Below are 23,627 nucleotides of genomic sequence, written 5' to 3'. Positions count from 1 at the left end.
ATTTATCTCTTCTTATGGTTGCTTTTCCACCCAATGAAATTTCCTGCCATTTCTCAATGCCATGGTCACTCTAAATCATTATGTGACCTGCCTGGGAGGATCTGGTCCTTCTGACACTTAACCCCACGCTCTCCTATGAACCTTTGTGTCTGTTTTCCCTAGTTTACTGTGAGCTCCTTGAGAAAGGAATTTCTGAGTACCTGAGAAATTATAGGTGCATTAAGGTTTGATTGAACTGATCCCTAAATTTCAAATAGAGTTTTCCCCGAGGTGCTGAACAATGCAGTGCAGAGGTTCTGCAACTTTTTCTGATCATGTTGCTCTTACTCTCAGTAATTTTCTTATGGCATCCCTAGGCCAAAATAAATATCTAACAATCTCATTTATAAAATAGTTTGGTTCAAACAATTTATGTTGTAACAACTTAGGGGGCTGTTTGAAAATCATAATATGTATATATTGGAAGAAAAATAATACTTTTATTCCATTCATGAATAACTACTTTTACTTATGACAAGTGTGTTCCTGTTAGGCAAAACACAACTTCTCAAACCTCGGAATAAGGGTGCTCTGTGTTATTTCCTATTCTATACTGATTGTCATGCAGTATTTGCTTCTTATCAAAACAATTGCGGGAAACCCAGATCCAACAAAGATATGATAGTGAAAGGAAAGTAGTACCATATAATATTGAAAGAAACCTCAAAGTAGTAGTTCATGCAGTAACTGACAGATGTCGAACATCAGGGGTGTTTCTCTGAAACATTTTAATTCTGCCCTGTGATGCTTCTCTGAGTTCACGGGGGTGTACTGGGGTGCCTTGGCTTTCAGTTTAGGAATGCAGAGTATGGTGGTAAAACCCACTGATTTTGGCAAGAGAATGCCTGGTTTTAAACTCTGGCTCCACTGTTTAATAGCTGTTTGATGGTGAATAATTTCTTTTATCCCTCTGGGTCTCATTTTACTTATCTGTAAAATGTGGAATGATATCACTTATCTCTTAGGGGTTTTATGAAAATAAATGTTAGTCTATGTATAGAACTTGGGAAAGTACCTGGGACTACATAATGTGGGTAGCTAGTCTTGCTACCATTACTAATTTGAACTGAGTATCACACATTTGCAAGAGAGATGAGTCAAATACTGTATGGTGTCCCTATATGTCCTCAGTGGGCTACCACTTTCCTTATACCATCTACGACATTTTTTTATTCATAATGAATCTAATGAAACTATACCATTTGAAACACACTGAGTAATTACTATATGTCAGGCACTGTGCTAAACCTTTAGATTCATTAATACCAATTAATCCTCCGAACAACCATAAGAGATAGGGCTACTATTATTCCCCAGTTTTACAAGTAAGAACACTGGTGAGGCTAGAAAAGTCAAAATGTCTGTCCCAGTTCAACCAGCTCATAAGTGTCTTCCCTGACCAGTATTCAAATCTGGATATGACTGACTGCCAACGTGAATTCTTCACTACTCCCTCTTCTTTTGTACCAAAAGGGAAAGACAGATTCTATCTCTACACTGAGAATCTCAGATCTTCTTGTGACTGAAGGACGAAGCAGAGATCATGAAACCAGGTGTAGGTTTGGGTCAGGATCCAGGAGGCCTTATATTCACATCACTCACAATGCTAGCTTCATCTCAATCACAGTCCTGACAACCCTGTCAACCTGCTCATCATTTTTTCCTGAAGTACTGATTTAGAGTAAAACATAGAGAAATCCTCAGGGCTGCTGAATATTAAGTGAAAATCTTAGTGGAGTCTTCATAAGACATGTCACCTTACTGCAGGATTCATCTATAAAAGGAATTTATTTTCCCCAAATTTGCCATCTTTGAGAAAAACTATTTTAGAAATATACAGAAGCTGGAATGTGTGCATAGTCCACCCTCCAAGAAACAATGGATGGTATTGATTTCTTCCAGCCATTCACATCTCTATATGAGTTTATGGGATCCTAAATCAAGAAGCAATTTTTGTTTTTTGACAATGATATAGAAAGTACCTACTTTCCCCATGATAGTATACCTGCTTTATGTGTTTTTTTTTCAATTAAAAAAAAAGGTTCTTCTATTGTTGAGCAGAGCTGTATATGTTTTAAAGTCAAACTTTTAATAAAAGTGAATATTTACATATCCTAAATCAAAAAGCAATTCTGCTTTTTTGACATTAATATTTAAAAAGATGATTCTTCCATCTATTTTCATAAGACTCTGTTCACTGCTTTTTGAATGCCTCTGATGTAAATATCAGATGTAGAGAACGTAAAGCACGTTTCCTGAAGAAGGACACTAGTCCGATACATTTTTGGCCATGTAAAATATCCAAAGGTGACATAACAGCTAAATATAAGTGCTCAAATATAATACAAAAATTTTAAAATACCACCCATAGGTAGTTTAAAATTGACCTACCCTTGAAAATAACTATAAACCCTTGAAAATAACTGTGTGGAGAAGAAATATATGAAAATAATTTAATATGTAAAAAATTATAATAAAAAGGAAGAGTGGGAAGAGGCATTAACAATTTTTGAATCTGTTTGTAGTTCCTTTGTCAAAAAGCTGATACAGCTGTATACAAATACAAAGTATGTGTGTACATATGAATAGAAATATCGATCTGTTTGCTTTCCATTTAGATTTATATCACAGGATCATCATCAAAATGATCCTTGGTAAAAGGAAGAGAATAAAAAAGATACCATTTTTGTAGATATTACTCAGATCCTCTTCAAATCCGTTCAAGAGGCAATACATAATATAAAATGAATTATTATGCATTCTAAAGAAGAATATAGTGTAAATATAGACTCAAAATACTTATGCTGTTTTAAAAAGTCAGCAGCAGAACTGCTGGTTCTGTTTAGAGTTAAAAATTATATCCAAGAAGATAAACCTCTTTTTTAACTGGGCAGAGAAAAACGATGTCAGATAATACCTTACTTACAGTATTACGACTTCTTTTAATGTACTGTAGATTTATTTTCTTTTGGCTTTGGTAGGTTTTAAATGAGAAAATTAACAATAAAAGATTACAGATTGTTTCAGGACATTACATTATTTCACTCTAAAATTTTTCCCACATCTACAAAAAGCTAACTTTTTTTTGAGAATGAATATGGAAACCACAGCCACTGGATTTGCATATTAAAATCTAAATCTCAGTGTCTGCTCCATAGTCCTGAGTAAGTCTCTTTACCTCCATAAAATTCAGGGTCTCAGTGTTCAGTGAAGACTGTAAATTAATATCTACTTTACTTGAGTTTCACGTAATGCTGTTTTCTTCTTAAAATGTTAAGCTTAATTTATATGACCATACTTTTTATAATGTTAGTAAAATAAGAAAAAACTTCACTTTTGCCATGATTAATATTCAATTATTTCAAGTTGAATAGATGAAATATAAACAATCAGCCTCACTGACAACTTAGTTTATTACAATTTATTTAATATTTTGAATGTTATTTATAAAATTGAAATATTCTGTTTTCCTTAGTGTTTTAAATGCCTGACCAATCAACTTTCGGACTTTAACAAGGAAAATACTTCTAAGTATTTAAATCTTATATATTACCCTCATAAAATAGTAAATCTTAACTTCTAAATATTTCCAAACTTCTAAATATTTCCAAACTTTTTAAAATAAAAATTAGTAATTTTTAAAATATATTTTTATTTAAACTGTAAGGTTTTTAGTCAGTTTTTAGTCAGTTATTTAATTACAAAGTCTAACTGGGCAAAGGCCCCTTCAGAGTTTTAAGTATTACAAGCATTTTATACACACACACACACACACACACACACACAGAAACAGTTCTAATTAGCACAGACTTAAATCTAAAATTTAAATCCTAAGTTTGACTCAAAGGTATGAATACTATGGGTTTTATTTATGTCATTGTCTATATTTCATTCTAAAACTTCCCGTACAGAAAGACTTTCATCCTCCAAGTAGTTTTACCACATCAAATGAATTAAAACTTTTTTTGGGGGGGGGGCAGAAATTTGAGGACAAAATGTAGGTACAGGGAGCTAACTATGTCTTGGGTGATTTTCTGCATAACACTCACACAGACACTCTGAACCTTAATTATATTTGTATCTACTATAATAACTGGAGACATCAAGTTTAAACCCTTCAGATGGAGGGAGAGTTTTGCTGGCCCTAGTTACTCTTAAATAGCTTCTTGTGATTCAATTTTGCAACTCCTGACCCAGGTTGCAGCTAACTTTGTTCAGCAAACTCTTTACAGCTCAATTAATTCCATATCCATTTCCTGTTATTCTCATGTGGCTAGACCACAACTCTTATAAATACTTCTCTAACTTCGGGGTCATAACTCTGAAATCAGGCTAATTATACACATTAGCACCTAACATAAAAACTCAAAGACTGTAGAACAGAGAAGTACACCATCTTCAGAAATTCACCAACACACCTGGAGCATGGTCAAACATTACTAAACTACTCAGTGTTTATCACTTGGGAAAATTTAAAACTCTGGGCCATTTCATTTTGATCTTTTAAAGTCTAAAATATGATTAATGACGTACTTAAAAAGCAATCTAATTTTAAGCAGGAAAAGTTATTTATTTTGCCCTCTCACAATATACACAATAAAAAGTGGCATTTTTGACATCTACATGAATGGCAACTGCAAATGAATGTTCTTGAATCTGGTATGAATGAATATGCAGTCACATCATAATTATATAGAAAATCGAATCAATTTAATGTTTAGTTTTCAAATGAATAATGGAAATTTTAGGGAAATAGAAATGCCATGAGTATAATTTTAAAGCAACAAAGATATATGATAGTCATTTCTTTAGCTTTCATCTGTAAAGTACCTGTTTATTAACCAGGTCAACAGAGTTTCTCTTACCTACTAATAAGATAACACTTAAGGAAATCAGTGTAGTTTTATTATTATCATCATTAGTGACCGCAACGATGTATATTATCAAAATAAAATAATCATGCTACAAAACAAAAATCCACATGGTAACATGCATTGTAAAAATAGAATTATGCTTAAAAATATGAATTTTTTGGTTATATTTTTACCTCTAAATTGTTTTATGAGCCCGGAGAAATATATGATGTTCATTAGACAGACTTCTAACCAACATATTTATAACCTGATATAAAAATAACACTCAAGTCCACAGTGTATTAAATAAATCACTTAAGAAAATTATTATAAAGGTTTCCAAGAATGAAAAAAAAAAAAAGTTCTGCATATTCTTGACCTAAGTATATGGGTATCTGTGAAACTGCTTTACTCTTCTTCCCTCCAATCCACCTCAAAGGCCAAAAATAGCATACATATCTTGTATTTTGGTCTTGGTTCAAGTTCTAACCAACTCTGCACATATAATACACATCAAGGTGAAAATGAATCAAACAGAGATTTCCTGTCTATTTTTTTCATTTCCCTGGGCTGATATTGTAGTTTATAATTTTAAAGATTTGAAAGTCCAAAATTAACCACATACAGCTTTCAGAGCCAAATTTGTGCCACGGAAATCTTGGCATATATTTTTTTAAGATTTTATTTATTTATCTGAGAGAGAGAGAGAGAACTAGTAGGGAGGAGGGGCAGAGGGGGAGAGAGAAAGAGAGAGGGAAGCAGACTCCCTGCTGAGCAGGGCTCAATCCCAGGACCTGGAGATCATGACCTGAGCCAAAGGCAGACGTTTAACAAACTGAGCCACCCAGGTGCCCCAACTCTTGGCATATTTTTAATAAGGATGTATAAATTAGGGGTCTGCAATGTACAAAATAGGAAACTTGAAGATACTCCATAGCATTTTATTTTCCTTATAAAAATTAACTAAGTGATTGTAACTGTTTCACTTATTTAATGCTCCATAACAAAAAATTCACTATTTCTCAAAATTCTGTGGGTTCACTAGATAGTTCTTTGGATCTATGTAGTGTTACCTGGAGTCACCGACACTGCAACTGGACTGGAAGATCTCTAAGCCTTGGCACAGATTCTTAGCTAGGGAGCCTATGTTTCTCACCCAAGCAGCCTCCCTCTTTGTATAGTATCTCATCATTTAGGGATTCTATTGATCACTCTTTCCAGCAGATACCATGGCTTCATACACCACAGAACAAGTGGAAACTGGCCTCTCAAGGACTAAGAATGGGCATAGTTTCACTTCCACTTTTGGTCAGAGTAAGTCATGAGTTCAAAGCAAAGTCAAAGGGAAGAAAACAGACACCACTTCTCAAAAGGAGGGATGGCATATACATACATGGTGACCATCCTCAAAGATTATCTACCACAGTGAGAATCTTACATGTCCAGGAAATGTTAATACAATTTTAGCTTAGAATGAAAATATTACAACTCTTGTTATCCTTAAAACATAAAGGTTTAGGAAATTTTCTGGAGTAATTTTCAGAAGATGTATTATTTATGATTTCATTTTTCCATATTGTTATTTTATATACTTTATGAACTTCCCGCTTTGGACTTATACTTAAAAAATTAGTAAACTTGGAGGGCCTGGGTAGCTCAGTCAATTGGGCATCTGACTCTTCATCTCAGTTCAGGTCTTGATCTCCGGGTTGTGAGTTTGGGCCCCACACTGGGCTCCACACTGGACATGGAGCCTATTGAAAAAAAGAAAAATTTAAAAATTAGTAAACTGTTCTTTTCCTTTTTTTTTTCAAATGTTATAATTGACTATTGTGAGAGAAAAAGTTAACATGTGGAACAAACAACCAAATTTCAGAATTTGTGAAATTCAAAACAAGGTTTGCTTTATTGTCAAAGGAGAAAACAACCCTAGATAGGTGGCTATTCTCTCCCTTGCCTATGCCATTTCTTCCCGATTTCCATATCTACCTGATGCCAAATATTGGAATAATGAACGATCAAGTTTCTCACATAGTAGACAGGATGATTATTTCAATATCTAAATCTGATGATATTACTTCATTCTCAATAGTTTTCAATAGTTCCTCTATTTTCTTAGGAAGAATATTCAGTTTTTATATGAGCTAAAAAAACTCTTGGTTAGTTTCTAGTCCGCTTCTCTAGCTTCCTCTGGCACCTGGACCTCTGATCCACCTAGACCTCAACCCCCGCATTTTGCCATCTCTCATCCCCGCCATGCCTCCTCCACTCATCTGCTCTTCCTTCTACATGAACATCTTCCCCTCACATCCACCTAGTCAACACAGAGTCAGCACTCTCCCATGGAAATTTTTGCTGGCTTTATTTATTGATCAGTTTAGGTTCTTAGAGCACCATGCAGCTGTTCTTCTGGAAATTTAGCACAGGTGATATTTTATGTGATGACTTAATTCAAATATATCTCCTTGAAACGCTCTATGATTCAGGAGTACAAGGCATGTTTCTCTAAGCCATGATACTCCAAACAAAGTATTGGACATGGTGGATAGATGATCCAGATAAATAGTTACTGATTGAATGAATCAGTGAGTGAAAATGCAATGAATGAGGTGGCTGATTAGTGCATAGCAGACAAAGAAAAAAGTTGCTTACAAACTATATTCCTTCCTCAATATGTACAAAGAGTAAAAATGCATCTCAATAAAACAAAATGAAAAAGTTACCTGAGGTATTGAGTGAGATTGCTTAGCACAACTGAAGTTAGTGAGCAAAAGGGCCAGGCAGAGAATTTCTTGTTAGCAAATTCAAAGTGGGAAGTATTGCTGCTACTCACCATTGTTTCTTACTCTCCTCTTTTCAAGTATGTAAGTGATTTCAGTTCTTTATTCCCCTGAGTGATTTGCTTCAGCCAATTAAATGGGAATTCAAGTAATATGTATCACCTCTGGGTGGAAGCATTTAACTGCTGCTGTAAGAAAATTCTCTTTTCTGTAATAGTGGAAGAACATGTTTATATGAAATTTAACACTGAACTTCCTCTTGGAGGGGAGTTTCCTTAGAGATGCACACCAAAAAAATCTGTGGATTCAAACTCCAAAGATTTAGGAGTTGTTTCCCTTGTACACTGTTGGTGGGATTGTATATTGGTACGGTCACTATGGAAAACAACATGAAGATTCCTCAAAAAATTAAAAACAGGACTTCCACATGATCCAGCCATTCCACTTCTGAGTGTATATCTGAAGGAAGTTAAATCACTGTCTTAAAGAGATATCTGTTTTCCAATATTCACTGTAGCATTATTTATGATAGCCAAGACATGGAAACAACCTATGTCCATCAATGGGTTGATGTGTAAAGAAAATGTGGTATGTGTATAAACACACACACACACCCCATACAAACACTGGAATATTTTCCAGCCATAAAAAAGAAAGAAATTCTGCCATTTGGGTGACAACATGAATGAACTTTGAGGGCCTTATACTAAGTGAATTAAAACAAAGAGGAAAAGACAAATACTGTATAATCTCACTTATGGAATTAAAAACCAAACTCACAGAAACAGAGAACCAGATGAGCAGTGCCAGGGAAGGGTGTGAGGGTGGAAATGGGGGATATGGGGGAAAGTGGTCAAAAGTGACGAGCTCCCAGTTATAAGATAAATAATTTCTGGGGATGTAATGCTCTGCATGGTGACTATAGTTAACAATACTGTATTGTATATATGAAAGTTGCCAAAAGAGTAGATCTTAGAAGTTCTCACTATAAAAAAAGAAAAAAAAATGTGATTATGGGAAGTGATGTATATGTTCACTAACTTTATTATGGTAATCATTTTGCAAAATATTCATATATCATATTATTATTTTGTATACCTTAAAATAACATGTTATATATCAGTTATATCTAAATAAGGCTGGAAAACAAAAAACAATGTGTAAAAAGAGCACTCAGTAACATGCATACAATATTTGATTTTGTATTTGTTGTCTGTGCTCTCTCTGCTTAAAGTAGATTATATTGACATTTCCTGAATATAAGTCATCGAGTAGAATGAGCAAGAGCTCTTGTTAAAAAAAAAAAAGAAGGAAAAGAAAGATTTAAAGCTTATATTTTACCATAGCATAACCTGATTTATAAATGTCATGATTCTAGCAGAAATAAAACAAGTTTATTTGATGACTTTTATCTTATTATTAAATGTGCCAAACAAATGAATATACTCAGGTCTAAATCAAACAAAAATTTATTCTTAAAATACTGTTTGGCAAGCCAAATATCTCATTTTTCTCCAAAATAAAATAGCATCATATATGAACATAATAAGTTATACTAAGTTAAATGCAAGTTAACACAAAAATAATAATTTCTTCTGAGGATCCGGAGAAGCCAATTATGAATTTTACATTCTTTGAGCTGTCTGAAAAAGAAATTATCACACACCTCAAATATATAGTCTGTCTCTCTGTAAATTTATAAATTGCTGCCAGATCCAGAGATATTTACAATTACAGGTTTTATCCTCAAAACTATTTTCTATTACCTATATGCACTTCTGAATTGTCTTAATAGGCCAAATCCCTGAAAGCCCACAATATACATCAACTCCAAAGATGAGTCAAATACAATTTGTATTTATATAATAAATAACTACTTAAATTTTCTGATTGCTTCATCGTGGACTGGATTATAGTGGTTGTCAAGGGCAGAGACATAAATTTAACATTAATTATCATTTTAATATGTCTTATTTTTGACACCATCAGATTTAGATGACACTGTAACAGCATATTTGGAATAAACACAAATATATTTAATTTAATGTTTCTTTAGTATATTTAGAATCTACACTCATTAGAGCAAACATTTGTCGAGTACCCACCACATGCCAGACACTGTGAGGTGCTGGAACTATAAAGCTGAAAACATAGTCCCTCTCCTTAGTAAACTTCAAATTTATTTATTTAGACTTTATGACTTAATACACAATCCATATTAAATACTGATTTAATTTAATATGACTGAGAACAGTAATTGTATATCAGTAGTTGTAGATCACTTATAGTTACAAAGACATATTTGGAAACATTAACTCATTCAGTTTTCATGTAGTTCTTTGACTTTGTGGAAGCCAGGCTACTGTACATACATAGAAACTGAGGTTCAGATATTATTTCACACATTTTACAAGGTTTTATGCCTAAAATGCAATTATATTATAAACTTAGAAAAAAGTTTGAAATGTATGAAAAATAAGTGTGATCTTCTTGATGTATGATGAACTTCTTGAGCAAAAGAAAAAATGTACAATACCAAAGGAAAAAAGGACAAAGGATATGGGCTGACCTTAATAAAAGGAATAGATACAAATGGTCTGAACACTCATGAAATATTCAGACCATATTTATGGAAAAAGGTTGATTTACAGCAACATTGGAATAGAGTTTATTTATGTGTTTGTTTTGCCAATTGAATTGGAGGGTACTCACAATATACACATGTACTGTTTACAAGTATGTGGCAATGGGAATTCAGCTGCCTAGAAGTACAGATGGAATTGTCTTCCCAAAGGACAATTTAGTAATATACACACTGTCGTCTTTAAAATAATGAATACTATTTAACACTGAAATTTTAATACTATGGATTTATTTTTTAAAAGTAATCAGAGATATATGTAAAATATTCAGGTACAAGGATATAAGTAGGCATCATAATATTTTCATAAGTAGTAAATAATTCTAAAAAACTAAATATCTGATGATACATTATTGGTTTGAGAAAATTTATGGCACACCCATCTGATGAATATCTCTCAGATTTCAGAGAATATTTATGATATTTGAAAATGCTCACAGTATGTTAATTAACAAGTTATAAAACAGAACATATAGATTCACCACAATGTATTTTACATACACACACACACACACACACACACACACACACACACAAAGATGACTAAAAGGATGCCATATCTTGAGTGACATGATAATCAGTAATTTTTCTGCATTTTCCAAATTTTGCATAATAAAGGCATATAAGTTTCATAATCTGAAAAAAAGATTAAAATAAATGATATTCTTGATCCAGTTAGTCCCACTACTGAATATTTACCCAAAGAAAACAAAAACACTAATTTGAAAAGATACATACACCCCTATTTTTATAGCAGCATTATTTACAATCGCCAAGATAAAGAAGGAACCCAAGTGTCTATCAATAGTTAAATGGATGAAGATGTGATACACACACATACACACACCTCTCTCTCTGAAATATTACACAGCCATAAAAAAGAATCAAATCTTGCCATTTGTGACAACATTGATGGACCTAGAGGGTATTATGCTAAGTGAAGTAAGTCAGATAGAGAAAGAAAATACCATACGGTTTCACTTATATGTGGAATCTAAAAAACAAATGAACAAAGAAACAAACCACAAAATAAACTTTTGAATATAGAGAACAATCTGGCAGTTGCTGGAGGGGAGATGGGTAGGGGGATGGGTGAAATAAAGGGGCTTAAGAAGGACAAAATTCCAGTTTACAACAACATAGTCATAGAGATGTAAAGGACAGCTTAGAGAATATAGTCAATAATATTGTAATGACATTGTATGATGACAGATGGTGATTATACTTATTGTGATGAGCACTGAGTAATGTAGTAATTACTAAATCAATATGTTGTACACCTGAAACTAATATAACATTGTATGTTAATTCCACTTCAATAAAAAATAATTAAAAATAAATAAATGGCGTTTGTCTTTTATTTTCTTTACTTGCTATATAATTTTCTAAAGTTACTTAAGAATTTGATGTAGTTTGCAAATTTTGAACAGATATCATCATCTCAGTAAGTCCATAAGTACTATTTACTTGATGAAAATGAGTAACATTCAGGTAAAGGAAATAGGATATGTGATTAGACAATTATGTGAACATTTATATAATATGAGATGCTACATTTTGCTAATCCACTCTTTTTTAGGCAGATTATGAATGCTTTGCATAACCTAGACTATATCACTATCTAGCACAACTGAGGGATAATTATTACTCCAAGCAAATACATATCCCTTTTAATGTAGTCCTTTTGGTATTTCTCACTATATCACAGTATTTTATTTTTAAAAAATTATCTTGGAATTAGATAATTTATTAACTTCTAATGCTCATTTCTCAAGTAAGATATAAAATTAACAACGTTAGCCACCCAACTGGTAGAGATGAATGCTTAATTGAGTTCAAGAACACATATTAAAATTTTAACTTCACAATAGCAGAACTCTTCTCTATCTTATTCAGAGTTAAACACTCCCATGCCTGGAATGGCATCAATCACACAATAAGTATTCAGGCAATATTTGTGGAATTAAGATATTAGTGAAGATCATTGTCTACTATGAACGGGCACTGGATACACAAAGAGGAATCAGTCAGGGTCCAAGCTTTCAAGAACTTAGACTCTGGGAGAGAGCACAACCACAGTTAATAAAACAAGTCCAAATATATGACTCAAACTTCTGTGAATACCAAGTATTTAAAAAAAAAGTGAAAAAAAAAAAAAAACCCTTTAAAACTGTGTTCATAAGAGGAGTGGTAACTAACACTATGTATCACACTTTTCAATCATCTATAAAGATGAAATTAACAAATTTTGGTGCTCTGAGACGTTATTTAATTAAACTTTAAAATTACTTTTACTATTGCTTTATTAGTAGTACATTTTAATTAATTATAATATTAATATTGGTAATTAAGTATGTTAAATTAGTCATCTAAATTAACCAGAAGTTTTGGATAAACTGAGGTGATTTCATGTACAAATGAAAGCCTAAAAGAAATAACATCCAAGGGCTAAAACTCTGAGAATGGAAAAAAAAATATTTTAGGACATCCAAAGATATATTCATGAATCTTGAAACTTCAGTGGCATGATTTATTGTTGTTGTTGTTGTTGTTGCTGTTCCATGCTTCTTTGTGAAAAATGACCTTTACTCATTAAGTAAAGAAACCACTCATGGTAAAAGGAATTGTCTCAAGTGTTGTGGATGTGTGTGTTGTATAAATGTATGAAAACTTATATCTTGCTTTCTATGTTGAACTACACATGGCAAAAAGGTGATTTTTCTCTTAAATTCCAGTCTCTCTTTTTCTATAATAAAGTTGTTTCTGTCACTACATAATCATTCTGAATATCTTATGACAAAAGATGGAACTAGAATGAAGTCAGCAAACAGAAAGCTTTTCACACCAAAGTGCCCTATATCTTGACAGGAAGATGCAGATAAAGTCCTCATCTTCCTGTCTACAAATCATACAGACACAGTTTGCACGAAATATCAACCTAAAATAAAGTAGCCACCTCTGAAAAATACATATATTATAACCACTATGCTAATTTTAAGACAATCCTTGAATACACACTTTTGTGTTAACTTATAAATAGGAATGTCAGAATTAGCTTATCTGTTAGCACCACAGATTCACAATTAAGCATGTTGAAGAATATGCTGACTAACATTAAATACCCAGAAAAACATCTTCATGTTATACTTCAAAAAAAAATTACCTTCTATCAACACTTGAGTAATTGCAACCTTTTCATCCCTACAAAACTTTAAGGACTTTCTTTAATTTACTCTTGTATCAGCTGATAGAAAATTAGCAGCATGTCTGATTTCTGACCTTCTCTGTCATTTATTGCTCTTTACTGATTGGAGGACTTTAACAGGTGCTAGAGAGGAAAATTATGTTCTTTTGCTAAGAGCTCTATTCCAACAAGTATATTATACTCCTGATATTTACAAAGATACTACAAAAGTCTCCTTATGTACAACCCCTTTATCATACAAATGTAAGAGAAGCCAGATCAATTAAACTTTGAAATAATGGACAAATAAAAGCATTGAAAATAAAATGTCCATATTGGCTTCTTACATACAAGGGTGATAAATTACTAGGAACTTTACAAAATGTCTTATTTGAGTTTCTCCTTCCACCCTTAAAAGAACACTTATAAAAAATCCATCCAAAATTCTCACTTTTAATCAACAGAAATCATCTAAAGGAAGAATGGTCTGTTTAGCACTCAGCTTAATGTGTTATTAGGAATTACTGTGCTGACAAATATTTTGAATAATTTCCTCTACATTTTAAGAATTTGTACACCACTAACCATAAGGAATTAATATAGCTACCATTCCTAGAGAATATGTAAACCAATTGGCCAGCTTTTCTAACTACATCTAGAGTGTTTCCTAGCATATTGTCTCATTGAATGAACTGTGCTTTTGGACTAAATCAGCACTTTGGTAAATTAAACTAACGTTTGAGGAATTAATGGAAAGACATATACAATTGACTTCACCCATTTCTATAAGCTAATGTGATGATCTAATGAATAAAAAATTGTGGAAAGACATCTTTGATTTCTGTGAAGAATCTTATTTTTAACCCATAATTAACTTGTGGTTCAAGACTTTGGAGTGAGTTTATGCCTTGACCCCAAAGCACTAAACTGATAGAAAACACACCAAAGTAAATATATGAAATTGTAAGAATACCAGGGGAAAAAAAGTACCAGCAAACCAGAAAATTTGATGACCTCCTTTTTGATGAAAAGCAGATGAGGAAACTGTAGTCAACATGGTAGTATATGATACTATGCAATATGATGCAGAAAGGTATCATTTCTACCACAGACACATAGAATGCTATATAAGAAATCCTTTAAAATATGCATAATCAAGGTTGTAAATGAGAAAGATAAATTGTCAAGACCCAAAATGAAGAGGAAACTCAAAGTTACCTCGAATAAACCAAAGAAAAGAGGATCCTCCACAAAAGAGGGGAATGTAAAGGATTCTGCTTATCTGCTGGAAAGAAAGGGTCTTCCAGAGATAGGCTGAAAATCAAGTTTTTGCCAATTTTGGTTGTAGGGCCTAAATTTATTCTCTCTGCATGTTAAGGTAATTTTAGGCCAAAAACTTAACCTAGAAGCTAGTACAAAATAGGGGAATTATAGAGCAAATCTAGAGGCAAACGTGAAACAATGCTGTAGAGAAGCATCTTCAACTGTGATAATTCTGGTCTCTCATGGGAATCAACATCTGCTGAAGGTGAATCTGTCATAAAAGGAGATTATAAACATCGAAAGGAATAAACCGCCATAAGGGAGATTCAGCAGACAAAATAATGAAATAATTTGTCCCTAAATAAACTAAAACTAATTGAATAATCAAAAATCAACTTTAAAATAATTTTTAAAATAAGCAATAGAAATTACAGAAATCAAAAATATTTTCTGAAAAGAAAAATAAATTTATGAAATACAAATGACAGGAAATCACCCAGAGTGAAACACAAAAAAGGGAGATATAAAAATATATAAAATAAGACAAAGACAGAAGCATAGAAGAAGGTTCAAATACTTAATGAGCATCTTAGAGAATATAAAGATGGAAAAGGGATAAAAGTAAATATATAGTAGCTGAGAATTTTTCAAAATTGAAGTTAGACAGAGTTAAGAACTTATAGAGGCCAGAATGGTATAAATTTAAAACAAATCCACACCTACACACATTGTAATGAACCTAAAGACATCATTGCAAAGAGAAATTTTTAAAACCTACCAGAATGAAAGACAAATATATCTTCAAAGATGTTATAGTTAGACTATGAGCAGTCTTCTCATGAGCAAAATTATATTCCAGAAGAGCAATGAACAAAATATGCAAAAATGTCGAGAGAAAGAATTATTGGTCATCATGGAGTTCTGTAACCAACTGTATTATTATATTAAAATGTGAGTAAAGTAAGTAAATTTTAGAAAGACAAACTGTAAGAGAGTTTAAGACTGTTTCTATAATGATCTTCAAGTGGTCTTCAGTACACAGGAAATGAACTCACAAGATATATGTATGTAGTAAGAAGAAATGGTTAATAAATAACTCAGAAAAACATGTCATAAATCTAAATAAACATTGATAAAATATTAAGAGAAGTTTAAAAACAAAGTAAAAATAAAGTAGTAGAAACATGGACATTGGCAGAAATATCTTGGAGGAAATTAAAATAGCCATTGTCCTGTTTGTGAAAAGGATAGATACATTAGCTTTTATTGGAAAACATAAAGTTTTATTTTATGTTAAAATACTTATGTTCATTAAAATGTAATAGAATATCTAATTTTTAAGATAGTAAAAGTTGGAAAAAATGAATAGAGAATGCTTAATAAATCCAATAAAAGACAGTAAACAATAAATACAATAAAATAAACTGTTGAAAATATCTCTGGGAAGTGGGATTAGAAATATGTGGGAAGATATTAATTTTTATTTTATTATTTTTCCTATAGGTTCTAATTTTATTGTTGTTTCCAGGTTCACACATTACTTTTTTAGGACATTAAAATTTTAATTAAAAAAAAAATAGAAAAAATGAAACAATTAACAACAGAAAAGAAATTCACAAGTATTTTGTGATGGTTTTCTTTGGTGAAAGGGATTATGGCTTATTCTTTTCTTCTGTTTTTCTGTATATTATTTTTATAGTCAGAAAATTAAATAAGCCATTTTTCTTGATCATCTCTGATTGTTTGGTGCATGCAGAACTATCATTTCTATTTTTAGGCTATGTGAATCTGAGGACCAGCATCTCTGAATCTTCTCACAAGATTCCCTGAGCTCCATTTTCATATCTAACTATAATTTACACCTCCAAATTTAATTCTCTACTAAATACCCATTATAATTGATTAGATGATGATTAAAATTTTCATTTTTTCATTGTTTTATATTATTTTTCACAATCAATCCCAAGGCTTGTAGACAAAATGTAATAGTAACAGTAATATAAAAATAACTAATATAAAGAGTGCTTATTAATTTCAAGGCTTTCTTGAAGGTATTTTTCATATGTTAACCTACTTATTCCTCTTGTTATTACTATGAAGTCAGTTCTACTATTATTCCCATTATGGATGGGAAATGGAGGTGTAGAGAGGCTAAGTTACTTGCTTTAGACCACAAAGCTATTTGTGCCAAATGTAAAGAAGAGCAAGTATATAGCTGATGTGTGGCCCTTCATTACAAAAGGCCTGCTTCCAGAATCTTGGTGTTGCTTTATACACACTCAAGAAAATGGAACTTCTTTTACCAGTAAGATTATTTGTTTTATACTTCATAGGATACATGACTCTCCTGTGGCTTCTTTAAAAAAAATCTCAATATCTGAGTAATTTCATTCATGTATTCATTTAATTGAAAGCTCGTTATGTATAAATTTTATGCCCACCCTACTGCCATAAAATATTTGAGATGCCTAATTTTGATTCATGTTACTGGGACCTAAATTCACTCTAAACTACCCTAAGATTCCTTGCAAGATGGTTAAATAGGCCATAGACTTCATTACTAAAGACTGATAGGAGAATGAAAGAATAAAAGAATAAAAAATGAAAATATAATAATAAAAGAATAAATAAAAGAATAATAAAAGAATGCCCAATGACTCTGACTCTGCTTTTTTTTTCTTCCCTAGTATGCTCTGTGTTATGCCTTCATCACAGCAAGTATTAGAATATATACTACATACTAAATTTTGACTAGAATAGTTCTTGTCGATATGAATAATGGGAATAATTTCCTTTTCTAATGAAATTTCTATTTAAAATAATTCTCCCAAACTGAAAGATTTTTACTTAAAGTTCATTAAATAAAGAGATTATAATTCCTCTCTTGTTCTACAGAAACAACAAAGAGAAAGAAAAACACAGTGATGTTGGTGGGATACAAAATCAAAGTAAAAAGCCTTCTGTCTTTAATAAAAATGCATGCAAACACAAACCCAAAACATAGATTCTGAAGCATATTTCCACTGCTGCCAAATACTAAACAAAAACAAAAACATGGACCTACATGAAGTGGGTGGGTCGAGGCATATAGGAAAGCTGACAAGTACTTCCTCCTTTATCTACTTTTAGGAGGATATAGATTGCCCCCAAATCTGCTAGGTTATACTCCCTTTCCCCATATGTGCACAGCTTTACCCATTATCAATATCCCCACTACAGTGTGCATGGTTTTACAATTTGTTATAATCAATGAACCTACACTGATACATAATTATCACCCAAAATCCATAGTTCATACCAGGGTTCACTCCTGGTATTATATATTCTATGGGTTTAGACAAATACATAGTGACATGTATCTACCATGACAGTATCACACAGAATTGTTTCAGTGCCCTAAAAATCCTCTGTGCTTTCTCTATTCATTCCTCATGCATACATTTTTGAATAAAAAGAAGATAAAAGGGAAAAAAATTAAGAGAAACACAGCTGGAAAATGTAAATCTCAAGAAGAATCAGCCACAGTTTGAACAAAGTGCTTAGACAATTACTGTTATGTAGATTAAATATCTCTAAAACATAATCTTTCTGTGTATATTTTTAAAAGAAAATCAAAATGAAATGAAAAAGCATAAAACTAAAAATAAATTTGGATAAAATGATCGGTGCGGAAGACAGACAAATGAGATCCAACATACTCATAAGTGGTGATCCTGAGGAAAAGGAACAAGCAATATAATAACAATAAAAAAATCAAATACAGAGTGTAACAACAAAATTGAAATATAAAAATCTCAAATCAATGCAGTACACCATATTCAAGCAAAGCTGATGAAGACTAACTCTAGGACATACTATGGCAAAAACAAAACAAAATAAAAAAAACCCAACCAACCAACAAACAAAAAAAAAACCCCAAAGAATCATGTGGACATGCATCAAAAAGAAGCAACTTATATTCAAGGATAGAAATTTCAGACATACCTAATAACCAATGGACAGCAACATTCAGTATGGGAAGTCTCCAGCACTGTTTACAAATATTTACAAGTTTTTAAAGGGATATTATGTTTGATTCAAGAAGCTTAATGTGTCGAAAGAAGGCAAAAGAAGAAAATGTTCTATGTAGAAACATAGAAAATATAGCATCTATGACTGTTTCTTTGGTGGAGGGGTCCTACTTAACAGTGAAATCCAACAATCCAAGAAATAATTCAAAATTAGGAATACAGGAATGATGAATTGAGTAGTAAGTAATTGGTAACAACTGACTTTTTTCAAATTCCAAGTAAGTCTAACCAAGACTGTGTGAATTAAGCCAGAATGTAAATACTATAAATCTCAATAATGTAAAACTGATAATATAATTGACGTTTAGGTGGTGTATGTAAGGAAAATAACCATAAAATACTTGTGTTAATTTCTTTAACTATCATAACACAGACTTACAAGAGATTGTTTAATATTAAACATGCATCCTAAAAATGGTGACTTCGAACTACTAATATTTTCTTAATTTTTGTTCTTAACTCAAGTGTTATTTTTATGGACCTAATATCTTCTTGGGGTGGGGGGGAAACAAATACCTGAAATTTAGCAATTTCTTCAGTTTCATATCAGCTCTATTTTTTTTTCTATTTAATCAAAATCTAAAATAAATTCAATACTTTTTTTTAAAGAATAGGGTAAGATCATATTCTTTTAAAAGAATATCTATCTATCTATCTATCTATCATCTATCACTGATCACATTATCTAAATACTTATTTGCCAAAAACAAACAAAAACATATGATAAGAAAGAATTCTTCTAAAGTCTCTCCCTCTCATTTTGTTATTTGAACTTAGGCATAGGATGTCTACACATATTATGATTGTTTTTTACAGGTGACAAGATTTTTTTTTAACTTTTATGTTTAGCTTGAGTTATTTTTAAGGAGTATAGCCTATGCTATTGCATTATAATTAATATGATGTTAAATACATAAGTGAAAAAAAATATATTTTGTAACCCTCCTCCTTCCACTAAAATAATAATAAAAAAAAAAAGGTACAAACTTACTTTTCTATTACTGGGTATTTTCATTTGTCAAAAACACAAAAGTATGCAAACAACTTAATGTACCTCACACTCTTTTCACAAGATAATTGATTTTTTTTTTTTGTCTAAGCTTAGACCAAATATGTATTAATTCTCCAAATGACAATGTGAATTTGTTTTCATTAGGGAAAGTTACATGGAGAATACTAAACAAACTATTCTGGCACTTCACTAGAAATGTTCAAAGGAAGTAATGTAGCGCAGTTTATAAATGACAAGCTTTTTGGCTAAGATGTGATAAGTTATGCATTTATATAACCTCATAAAAATTGCAAATTTATATATTTGAAATCTCTGGATTGCATAGCCATGATATTGCTTTAAAAAAAATCACTGAAGCATCAAAGATGAAATGACTCCGTATTTCTGTTTGTTGTACAAATCATGTCAGTATTGTGTGCGTGTATGTTTGTTTTCTGAATCTGTGTAGGTTTACACATGCGTGAGAGGGGGGTGGGGCATGGGAGAGTGTGCTTAAATATCTTATCTTATAAAATACAATGCACATAAATTGATGAAACCTTTAACAACAAAAAGAAAGATAAACCCATCAGATAAATATTGTTCAAAACTAGAAACTCAATATTCAACATATGGCTCTTTCTCTTACAAAATTTTTTTAAAACATTGCCACTGTAGATAAGATTATGAATACCTCATTTTCCAAACTGATTCTGTGTAATTCTACTGTTCTCCCTATTTTCTCTCGGTATAACTTCTGTTTAGTCATTCTGTGAATATTTCTCAGAGGACGTAGTCAGGATGCTGATTATTTAAACATAAGTAGTTTTCAATTGGAGAAGCAAGAACTATGAATTCCAATTTCTCCCCAAACCCCCAAAGTTGACAGTATTCCATTAACATAATGGGTTATATGTGGCTAATCTCAGAGCTCTTATAAGTTTTGTTCCCAAGTCATCAACTTCTGAAACTTTTCATAAAGTATTACAGGTACCTTAATACTGACAAGCTTAACTACTGTAAATGGAAACTCCAGAAGCTAATATCTGGAAGCTGGGTGAGAAGCAAAATGCCAGACAAAATTTGGTGGGGTCATGTGACCTCCAGTCTTGCACTGCTCCCTTCACCAAATCCCTCCCCCAGGAAACTTTGTATAACCATTCCTTTAAATCATCCGTCCGACTGCAAACCCCACCCCTCTACCCTTTGATGAAAAAAATTAGCAATAACATTTTCCCACTTGCCATCACAGAAAGGGCGTGAAGCCATCTGAAAGTACCAGAATTAGCACTGTCATCCCGTCTTGCCCATTAGTTTTACTGCAGCAAAGACTGGTGAAACACTGAAAAATGTACCTGTAGTCTCTCTTTCCCTTGTTTGATCCTAAGCTCCCCAGAATAAAGATTCAATACATTTTCTCTCACGAGGAATAAATGCATTTTAAGCATCAACATCGTAGAAACATAGCATAAATAAAGCAGTGACTTCTCCCCCAACCCCAGCTTTTACCTGTTACGCTAATACAAAGACATCGAAAGGAAGAAAAGCTGCATCTTGCCCAGCAAAATTCTCATTGCAGCAGACAGCACAATTTTGTACTTACAGATCTTACCAGGGAAATGTCTCGGGATCTTTACAATTTTTCTGCAGAACTCTGTTTCAAGCTCTCAGCCAGGCATGCTGTGCATCCAGGCAGAACCAAGCCGTATGGAATGTCTATGCAGCTGGGAGATAATGGGACTCTTTTTCCCAGCTGGGACTGCGAGCCTTTTATCCACTGAGTATTGCGTGGCTCTTCTCTGGTCTTAGGCATGAAATCCGCTCCTCTCCTGCTGCATTCCTGACGGAACCTAGACAATTAGTTCTGGAGGCACATGTGCAAATCTCCCGTTTGGAACAGTCAAAAGGAAAATTCTCCCTATATTGAAAAAACAGCTCAATCTTCACCATCCTTCACAGAATCAGAGAGAGCGGCGAGCAGCTGCCATCCCAGGGGCATGAAAGATTAAATCCACCCTCCCCTTTCTCTGACTAGAGACAGTCACTCCTGTTGGGTCATCAGAAAATCTCTCTTATTGAAAACTGGGTCAGGCGAACTACTTAGTAGGTTTCCAATAGGAAAGGGAGTCATTTTTTTTTTTCTTCCTCTGGTTTCACTGCATTGTCATTTGCAAGGGAAGATTAAGTCAGGCAAGGGTCTGCACTGATTTAGACAGTATTCAAACGGAAGTAAGCTTTCTGAAGCGTGCCAGTAACTCCCACTACTAGTTAGGGTGAAGAGGAAAGGGACATAAAATCGAAGGATCTTATGCACTGTCACTAAATCCTTTCTAAATCATATTTTTAAAATCTATGCATGAGGCTTCTAAAAGACGGAGAAGTGTGTAAAGAAAGTGGAGTCAAGTCCAAAAGAGTATTGCTGCTCTCCTAGGTAACGTGCTTATAATCTCCAGAGGCCAAGAACAAATGTGCATGTGTTTGCAAAACAACTCTGTAAGGGAAAGAATGCTGTTTGTGCTTCACACCCTGCCCTCCAACTAAACTTTTTAATATGTTTGGGTCTTGTCATTGATTTGGAAGGGACTAACTTCTTACTGAAAAAAAGCTAACAACAGGAAAAACAGCTGCATGCACACGGAGACACCAACACATACAAACATGGCTATAACATGAGAGCAGAATAATTGCTTGGACTTATTTTCATGTTGTAATGAAAAGAAATTACACTCTCAGCATCTTAAAGTAAATGGATACTGAGAAAATAAATCCACAAATAAAATGTGAGTAAACCAAAAGATAATCTTTCAGACTCAGTTTGCTTTTATCTGATGAGCCAGAAGGTTTCTATGGCTACATTTTTTGACTATATCCTACGGATTTCCATGATTACATACTTCTGTAAATACATCAGTCATATACCTCATTTCTATCATAAGAGGCTTGAGAGAGGAATTACTGTTTCTTAACACTAGGTGTACTCAAAATGAGTTCCAATTCATAAGAAGGCAAACTGGATGAATTATTTTATAGTTGTGATATTTGTCCTAATTGAATATCTAATTTTTTAAATTAAAAGTATCTCTGTCTCTTTCAAAATAAAAATATTATTTATTTATAAAAACAGCAAAATGCTGGGCGCCTGGGTGGCTCAGCTGGTTAAGTGTCTGCCTTCGGCTTAGGTCATGATTCCAGGGTCCTGGGATCGAGTCCTGCATCAGGCTTCTTGCTCAGCGGGGAGCCTGCTTCTCCCTCAACCCCTTCCCCCTGCTCCTGATCTCTCTCTCTCTGTCTCTCGGATAAATAAATAAAATCTTAAAAAAACAAAACAAAACAAAAAACACCAAAAATGCTGAATTTTTCTACTGAGATAGGAGAAAAATAGTCACCTTGTAGTGGGTTTTTTCCTTGAAGAGGAATTCATTCAATTTAAAGGACACTCCTTTAGTTAAATCTCCAAAACTTCTACCCCATATTCCAAGACAGCTGATAGCTTTGCTACCCATTTCACTGATAAGAAAATAAGAATCAAAAGAGACCTTCAGTAGCTCCTACCACTGCAGCTAGTCATATGTGTGCATCTGTACCCATAAACTCTGCCTTCACTCTTTCTGCTTTGGGTAAACCACACTCCTTCCTCAGGCCAAGCTCTCTATTGTGCTCCAGTTACCATGCTCTCTTACATATTCAAGAGACTGGTTCCAGGTATGCATCCCTCTCTCTTCAGAATCAACAGTTTTCCCTTCTCTTCGTATCATTACAGCGTAGAGATTTGCTGCTATTTTGCCCATCTTAAAAATCAAGAACCT

At 32.9% G+C, this 23,627-nt stretch overlaps 1 protein-coding gene across 1 annotated transcript in view; it reads right to left on the bottom strand.

The window, feature by feature from the left end:
• The window catches only part of CNTN6 (contactin 6), a 292,595-nt gene extending 270,568 nt beyond the window's left edge, over window positions 1–22,027 (bottom strand). Inside the window, 1 exon segment of the mRNA XM_032411799.1 lies at window positions 21,434–22,027. The gene's annotated coding sequence lies outside the window, so the exon portion shown is untranslated.
• Window positions 22,028–23,627: the final 1,600 nt, after the last annotated feature.

This window comes from Phoca vitulina, unplaced genomic scaffold (genome assembly GCF_004348235.1).
Source record: "Phoca vitulina isolate PV1807 unplaced genomic scaffold, GSC_HSeal_1.0 scaffold13, whole genome shotgun sequence".
Lineage (NCBI taxonomy): Eukaryota > Metazoa > Chordata > Mammalia > Carnivora > Phocidae > Phoca > Phoca vitulina.
This window is presented reverse-complemented; position numbering and strand designations above follow the sequence as displayed.